Source organism: Cibotium barometz, chromosome 38, assembly GCF_041138505.1.
Source record: "Cibotium barometz isolate CiBa-2024 chromosome 38, ASM4113850v1, whole genome shotgun sequence".
Lineage (NCBI taxonomy): Eukaryota > Viridiplantae > Streptophyta > Polypodiopsida > Cyatheales > Cibotiaceae > Cibotium > Cibotium barometz.
The window spans coordinates 11,140,542-11,149,697 of record NC_141083.1 but is presented as its reverse complement, the minus strand read 5'-3'; positions in this window follow the sequence as shown (position 1 = coordinate 11,149,697).

The window sequence follows — 9,156 nt, the reverse complement described above, 5'->3', positions numbered from 1 at the left end:
TTTAGGTCCGAAATGAGTCCGAATCGCATCTGAACACAACAAGAAAGATCCGGGTTACTTGCCACACATTTGTCCATGCATGATTCGAATTTCATGCCTCTTCGGCGCCGTTTATGCCACAGTTAAAAATTTCTGCCATTTGCCACGCTCGTGCATCTTTTTCAAAAACTCGGATTCGGACAGTTAGAAGTTAAGGATCCAGGACCCCATCTGAGAACGGACCAGACGAACTTGGGCTAGGGAAGTTGCTCTATGTCCACATCACTCTGTGCATGGATTTGGGCATCGCAATCACGTCTCCCAACCCGTCAAAGTTGGGTCACAACGCCATTTAACACATTGTTTATCTCCTTGGTTCTCGTCATGGTCTCTTCTTGGAGTAATTGGTTTTGTTGATTTGCATGGTACACAGCTAGATCAATATATTCTAGCTCTAGCACATGGTAGAGCTAGACCTCAAATGCAATTCTAGCTCCACCACATGGTAGAGCTAGATCTCAAAGCATTCTAGCTCTACGATGTGGTCTAGGTTGGATTTAGCTCTACCACGTGGTAAAGCTAGATCAAATGAAATTCTTCTTGGTTCTTGTCATGTGAAGTAGATCTCTTCTTGGAGTAATTGATTATGTTGATCTGCATGGTACACAGCTAGATCGAAGCATTCTAGCTCCACCACATGGTAGAGCTAGATCGAATGCAATTGTAGCTCCTTGGTTCTCCTCATGTGAAGTAGGTCTCTTCATAGAGTAACTGGTTTTGTTGATGTGCATGGTACACAGCTAAATACGGGTTGCTTGCCACACATTTATCCATGCATGATTCGAATTTCATGCCTCTTTGGCGCCGTTTGGGCCACGGTTGGAAATTTTTACCATTTGACACGCTCGTGCATCTTTTTCAAGAACCCGGATTCGGACAGTTTTACAAGTTAAGGATCCGGGACCCCATCAGAGAACGGACCACACGGACTTGTGTTAGGGAAGTTGCTCTATGTCCACATCACTCCGTGCATGGATTTGGGCATCGCAATCACTTCTTCCAGCCCGTCAAAAAGAGGTCCCAGCGCCATTTAACACATTGTTTATCTCCTTAGTTCTCGTCATGGTCTCTTCTTGGAGTAATTGATTTTGTTGATTTGCATGGTACACAGCTAGATTAATGCATTCTAGCTCTACCACATGGTAGAGCTAGACCTTAAATGCAATTCTAGCTCCACCACATGGTAGAGGTAGACCTCAAAGCATTCTAGCTCTACGATGTGGTTTAGGTTGGATACACCTCTACCACGTGGTAGAGCTAGATCAAATGCAATTCTAGCTTCTTGGTTCTTGTCATGTGAAGTAGATTTCTAATTGATTTTGTTTATTTGCATGGTACACTGCTACAACAATGCATTCTAGCTCCACCACATGGTAGAGCTAGATGGAATGCAATTGTAGCTCCTTGGTTCTCGTCATGTGAAGTAGGTCTCTTCTTAGAGTAATTGGTTTTGTTGATTTTCATGGTACGCAGCTAAATCCGGGTTGCTTGCCACACATTTATCCATGCATGATTCGAGTTTCATGCCTCTTCTGGGCCGTTTGGGCCACGGTTGGAAATTTCTGCCATTTGGCACGCTCGTGCATCTTTTTTGAGAACCCGGATTCGAACAGTTAGAAGTTGAGGATCCGGGACCTTATCAGAGAACGGACCACACGGACTTGTGCTAGGGAAGTTGCTCTATGTCCACATCACTCCGTGCATGGATTTGGGCATCGCAATCACTTCTCCGAGTGCGTCAAAGTTGGGTCCTGGTGAAGATAGTGCAAAATCACCATAACAAAGTTTCAGATCTGAAATGAGTCCGAATCGCATCTGAAAACAACAAGAAAGATCCGGGTTGCTTTCCACACGTTGGTCTATGCATGATTCGAATTTCATGCCTCTTCGGCGTCATTTGGGCCACGGTTGGAAATTTCTACCATTTGGCACGCTCGTGCATCTTTTTCGAGAACCCGCATTCGAACAGTTAGAAGTTGAGAATTCGACACCCCATCAGAGAACGGACCACACAGACTTGTGCTAGGGAAGTTGCTCTATGTCCACATCACTCCGTGCATGGATTTGGGCATCACAATCAATTCTCCCAGCGCGTCAAAGTTGGGTCCCGACGAAGATAGTGCAAAATCGTCATAACAGAGTTTTGGGTCCGAAATGAGTCCGAATCGCATCTGAACACAACAAGAAAGATCCGGGTTTCTTGCCATACATTTGTCCATGCATGATTTGATTTTCATGCCTCTTCGGCGCCATTTGGGCCACGGTTGGAAATTTTTGCCATTTGGCACGCTCCTGCATCTCTTTCGAGAACCCGAATTCAGATAGTTAGAAGTTGAGGATCCGGGACCCCATCAGAGAATGGACCACACGGACTTGTGCTAGGGAAGTTGCTCTATGTCCACATCACTCCGTGCATAGTTTTGGGCATCGCAATCAGTTTTCCTAGCGCGTCAAAGTTGGGTCCTAGCGAAGATAGTGCAAAATCGCCATAACAGAGTTTCGAGTCCGAAATAAGTCGGAATCGCATCTGAACACAACAAGAAAGATCCGGGTTGCTTGCCACACATTTTTCCATGCATGATTGAAATTTCATGCCTCTTCAGTGCTGTTTGGGCCACGGTTGGAAATTTTCGCCATTTGCCACGCTCGTGCATCTTTTTCGAGAACTCGGATTCGGACAGTTAGAAGTTGAGGATCCGGGACCCCATCAGAGAATGGACCACACAAACTTGTGCTAGGAAAGTTGCTCTATGTCCACATCACTCCGTGGATTTGGGCATCGCAATCACTTCTCCTAGCGCGTCAAATTTGGGTCGCAGCGAAGATAATGCAAAATCGCCATAACAGAGTTTCGGATCCGAAACGAGTCGGAATCGCATCTGAACACAACAAGAAAGATCCCGGTTGCTTGCCACATTTGTCCATGCATGATTCAAATTTCATGCCTCTTGGGCGCCATCTGGGCCACGGTTGGAATCCTTCGCCATTTGGCACGCTCGTGCTTCTTTTTCAAGAACCCGATTTTGGACACTTAGAAGTTCAGGATCCGGGACCCCATTAGAGAACGAACCACACGGACTTGTGCTAGGGAAGTTGCTCTATGTCCACATCACTCTGTGCATGGATTTGGGCATCGTAATCACTTCTCCTAGCGCGTCAAAGTTGGGTCCCGAGACGGCGAAGATAGTGCAAAATCGCCATAACAAAGTTTCGGGTCCGAAATGAGTCCGAATCGCATCTGAACACAACAAGAAAGATCGAGGTTGCTTGCCACACACTTCTTTATGTATAATTTGAATTTCATGCCTCTACGACGCCGTTTGGGCCACGGTTGAAAATTTTTGCCATTTACCACGCTCGTGCATCTTTTTCGAGAACTCGGATTTGGACAGTTAGAAGTTGAGGATCCGGGACCCCATCAGAGAACGGACCACACGGACTTGTGCTAGGGAAGTTTCTCTTTGTCCACATCACTCCGTGCATGGATTTGGGCATTGCAATCACTTCTCCTAGCCCGTCAAAGTTGGGTCCCAGCGCCATTCAACACATTGTTTATCTCCTTGGTTCTCGTCATGGTCTCTTCTTGGAGTAATTGGTTTTGTTGATTTGCATGATGGTACACAGCTAGATCAATGCATTCTAGCTCTACCACATGGTAGAGCTAGACCTCAAATGAAATTCTAGCTCCACCACATGGTAGAGGTAGACCTCAAAGCATTCTAGCTCTACAATGTGGTCTAGGTTGGATACAGCGCTACCACGTGGTAGAGCTAGATCAAATGCAATTCTTCTTGGTTCTTGTCATGTGAAGTAGATCTCTTCTTGGAGTAATTGAGTATGTTGATCTACATGGTACACAGCTAGATCGAATGCAATTGTAGCTCCTTGGTTCTCGTCATGTGAATTAGGTCTCTTCCTAGAGTAATAGGTTTTGTTGACCTGCATGGTACACAGCTAAATCTGGGTTACTTTCCACACATTTGTCCATGCATGATTAGAATTTTGTGCCTCTCTTGGCGCCGTTTGGGCCACGGTTGGAAATTTCTGCCATTTGGCACGCTCGTGCATCTTTTTTGAGAACCCGGATTCGAACAGTTAGAAGTTGAGGATCCGTGATCCCAGCAGAGAACGGACCACACGGACTTGTGCTAGGGAAGTTGCTCTATGGTCACATCACTCCGTGCATGGATTTGGGCATCGTAATCACTTCTCCCAGCGCGTCAAAGTTGGGTCCCGACGAAGATAGTGCAAAATCACCATAGCAGAGTTTCGGATCCAAAATGAGTCCGAATCGCATCTGAACACAACAAGAAAGATCCGGGTTGCTTGCCATACGTTTGTCCATTCATGATTAAAATTTCATGCCTCTTCGGTGCCGTTTGGGCCACGGTTCAAAATTTCAACCATTTGGCACGCTCGTGCATCTTTTTCGAGAACTCGGATTCGGACAGCTAGAAGTTGAGGATCTGGGACCCCATCAGGGAACGGACCCACACAGACTTGTGCTAGGGAAGTTGCTCTATGTCCACATCACTCCGTGCATGGATTTGGGCATCGCAATCACTTCTCCCAGCTCGTCAAAGTTGGGTCCCAGTGCCATTCAACACACTTGTTTATCTCCTTGGTTCTCGTCATGGTCTCTTTTTGGAGTAATTGGTTTTGTTGATTTACATGGTACACAGCTAGATCAATGCATTCTAGCTCTACCGCATGGTAGAGCTAGACCTCAAATGCAATTCTAGCTCCACCACATGGTAGAGGTAGACCTCAAAGCATTCTAGCTCTACGATGTGGTCTAGGTTGGATACAGCTCTACCACATGGTAGAGCTAGATCAAATGCAATTCTAGAGTCTTGGTTCTTGTCATGTGAAGTAGATCTCTTCTTGGAGTAATTGATTTTGTTGATATGCATGGTACACAACTAGATCGATGCATTCTAGCTCCACCACATGGTAGAGCTAGATCAAATGCAATTGTAGCTCCTTGGTTTTCGTCATGTAAAGTAGGTCTCCTCTTAGAGTAATTGGTTTTTTTGATCTGCATGGTACACAGCTAGATCTGGGTTGCTTGCCACACATTTGTCTATTCATGATTCGAATTTCATGCCTCTTCGGTACTGTTTGGGCCATGGTTGGAAATTTTTGCCATTTGGCACGCTCGTGCATCTTTTTCGAGAACCTGGATTCGAATAGTTAGAAGTTGAGGATCGAGGACCCCATCAGAGAACGGACCACACGGACTTGTGCTAGGAAAGCATGGGTTTGGACATCGCAATAACTTCTCCCAGCGCGTCAAAGTTGGGTCCCGACGAAGATAGTGCAAAATCGCCATAACAGAGTTTCGGATCCGAAATGAGTTCAAATCGCATCTGAACACAACAAGAAAGATCCGGGTTGCTTGCCACACGCGTGTCTCATCAAAATGATGAAATTACTAAAAAAGAGCATCCAGATCAATTAACCTCATCACCACGAGTCTAGCAAGCTTTTCAGAATTCAATTTGGACACTTGTACATCAAATTACGACCAAAAGTGCAATACAGGACACGGGAATTGATAGATCTGAATAACCTCATTTACAAAAGCTTAAGTGATAGTAGCCAAATGACAGATGATCAGTCACTGCATAGGATACAATCTTCATGCATACACCCATCATTTGCATTGACGCACTACACTTCAAGCACACACTAACTCACACACATGCATGCGCACAAAAAACGCTAACTTCTAACTAACTAACAGCAGGTAACAGCGGAGAGGACAACGTGTAAATAACTTTGTTCTAAATGTGATATGCCTTTTCTTCTCACAAAAAGCCTATCAGTCTAAAATAAAGGACAAAAAGAACGGAATTACACTTCCTCTATTCACTAGAGCTTACAAAGTACAATGGCTTCTTCAAATAATCAACAATGGTTTCAAACCTTCCCATTGGAGTTCTCTTCCAACACGTTGGCGGGTTCTTACAAATGGCCAAACTCACTCCAGGATACTATCCAATGGAACATTTGGATCGTTTAATGGCTATAGAAGATGCTCTGTGGTGGAACTACAATTCTGTTGGAAATCTTCGGTAATCCTTTGTAATCACCTCAGGTAGAGGCCCAGCAACAAGGACAACAACAAGGACAACAATCAAGAGCGAGTCAATCTTTTAGCACAGCTACTGCAAAATGACTGTATTGAGCTGAGCATTAAGTTTGAGATAGTAACTAACCTCCCTAGGTTGGTTAGTATGGAGGATCCCGACTTTTACCATTAAGAAGGCAACATGAAAATTTTGCTATTTTTAGGTCCTCGCCTTGACATATAGTTTTGCTTCTTCATCAACAATCACGCTAATTATCTCTCAAAGCATTCCTTTTTTGGGGCCACTACACACCATTGTATATACCCAATAAGATCCTCAAGCCAGGGCACTTTTTCCCACCGGGTTTTTTCCCTGAGCCAAATATGGTATCTACTAGCACCATAGTCATTTCATCTTTCTAACATAATAAAAACTGCATGGATCAAGAACTTCAAGCAAAATCACAAAAGCAAAACATCATCACTTTACAACCACTTCAAATTCCAAACAGTGATGCATTCTCCCTCGAAAAGCCAAACCTTCACCTTCAACATCAACTGACTACCCAGCAAGCTTCAAAATTTTCAACACCATCGACAATATCCCAGCCAGTCACTTCTGCAATCATCGGGTGCCTCACAATACGATGCCCTGGGATGGTCGCCAGTTTAGGAAGGGGGGAGTGTTTCAGAAGTCAACCAACGGAAGAGCTGCAATGAGTCAACTCAAGTCAAAGCGAAAAAGTCAACAAAAAGTCAAAGCAAGAAAGGCGGGCTATCTAAAAGTCCCAAACAATTTCTCGCAACTATTTTTGTAATTTCCCGCAAATATTGTAACTTTCCGCAAAAGATGTAATTTTTCGCAATTACTTATTAGTGTAGCCATTCAAAACAGCCATTGTTGACTTGTCAAGTTTTTAGCATGTTTTTAGATAACCCAGCTAAGAGGAGCTTAGACAAAGAGAAGAGAAGGTCTTCGCGACGCTTCCTACGCGCGCATTGTGTACCCATTTCCATTTCTACTGCAATTAAAGGTTTATGCCTTGCTTCTACTCTCTCTTTTGATTGTCTTCGCATTGATTTCCATCGCGTAATGAGTAGGTTAATCAAGTGTATGCTCTAGGTAATGTGTGTGTGTTGGGTGCTTAATTGATGCTCAATCTTATTTAATGTCTTTTTCTTGATTCATTGAAGTGATTAATGCATTGTTTGTGTTGCTTACATGCTTTCATTGAAGGAGAGTGTCTCCTTCTGTGTGTATGCAAGCTTTCCATTAAAGCTTTGAATGATTAGCAAAGAGTTATTAGAAGAACCCACGGCCCATTTCCTTCACCCATTGTTCCATTAGCATGCATAGAATGAGATTAGGAAAGTAGCATTGTCCCCTTAGCTAGAATGTGTGTGAGTACATGATAACGCAGGTGATCGACCAATTCTCTAAGAATAGTGATTGTCGTGAGATTGACACACTCACGTAGCCTCCATGCACTAGTCAGGTCGCTTCCCAGTATTGACATATTGTGTTAGTTCCATAAAGCTATGCTATTGACGTCCGTCATCGCGGCGAGCCGCTAATACCGCTCGTACTTCTTTTTCGAGAACCCGGATTTGGATAGCTAGAAGTTGAGGATCCGGGACCCCATCAGAGAACGGACCACACAAACTTGTGCTGGAAGTTGCTCTATGTCCACATCACTTTGTGCATGGGTTTGGGCATCACAATCAAGTCTCCCAGCGCATCAAAGTTGGGTCCCAGCGAAGATAGTGCAAAATCGCCATACCAGAGTTTCGGTAGAGCTACCCTTTAAATGCAATTCTAGCTCCACCACATGGTAGAGCGAGACCTCAAAGCATTCTAGCTCTACCATGTGGTCTAGGTTGGATATAGCTCTACCACGTGGTAGAGCTAGATCAAATGCAATTCTAGCTCCTTGGTTCTTGTCATGTGAAGTAAGTCTCTTCTTGGAGTAATTGATTTTGTTGATCCGCATGGTACACAGCTAGATCAATGCATTCTAGTTTCACCACATGATAGAGCTAGACCTCAAATTAATTCTAGCTTCACCACATGGTAGAGCTAGACCTCAAAGCATTCTTGCTCTATAATGTGGTCTAGGTAGAATACAGCTCTACCGCATGGTAGAGCTAGATCAAATGTAATTCTAGCTCCTTGGTTCTTGTCATGTGAAGTAGATCTCTTCTTGAAGTAATTGATTGTGTCGATCTGCAGCATGGTACACAGCAAGATCGATGCATTCTAGCTCCACCACATGGTAGAGCTAGATCGAATGCAATTGTAGCTCCTTGGTTCTCGTCACGTGAAGTAGGTCTCTTCTTAGAGTAATTGGTTTTGTTGATCTACATGGTACATAGCTAGATCGATGAATTCTAGCTCCACCACATGGTAGAGCTAGATCTAAAATGCAATTCTAGCTCCACCACATGGTAGAGCTAGACCTCAAAGCATTCCAGCTCTACGATGTGGTCTAGGTAGAATACAGCTCTACCACGTGGTAGAGCTAGATCAAATGCAATTCTAGCTCCTTGGTTCTTGTCATGTGAAGTAGGTCTCTTCTTGAAGAAATTGATTTTATTGATTTGCATGGTACACAGCTAGATCGATACATTCTAGCTCCACCACATGGTAGAGCTAGATCGAATGCAATTATAGCTCCTTGGTTCTTGTCATGTGAAGTAGGTCTCTTCTTAGAGTAATTGGTTTTGTTGATCTGCATGGTACACAGCTAGATTGATGAATTATAGCTCCACCACATGGTAGAGCTAGATCTAAAATGCAATTCTAGCTCCACCACATGGTAGATCTAGACCTCAAAGCATTGTAGCTCTACGATGTGGTCTAGGTAGAATACAGCTCTACCACGTGGTAGAGCTAGATCAAATGCAATTCTAGCTCCTTGGTTCTTGTCATGTGAAGTAGGTCTCTTCTTGAAGTAATTGATTTTGCCGATCTGCATGGTACACAGCTACTACATGAATACATTCTAGCTCCACCACATGGTAGAGCTAGACCTCAAATGTAATTC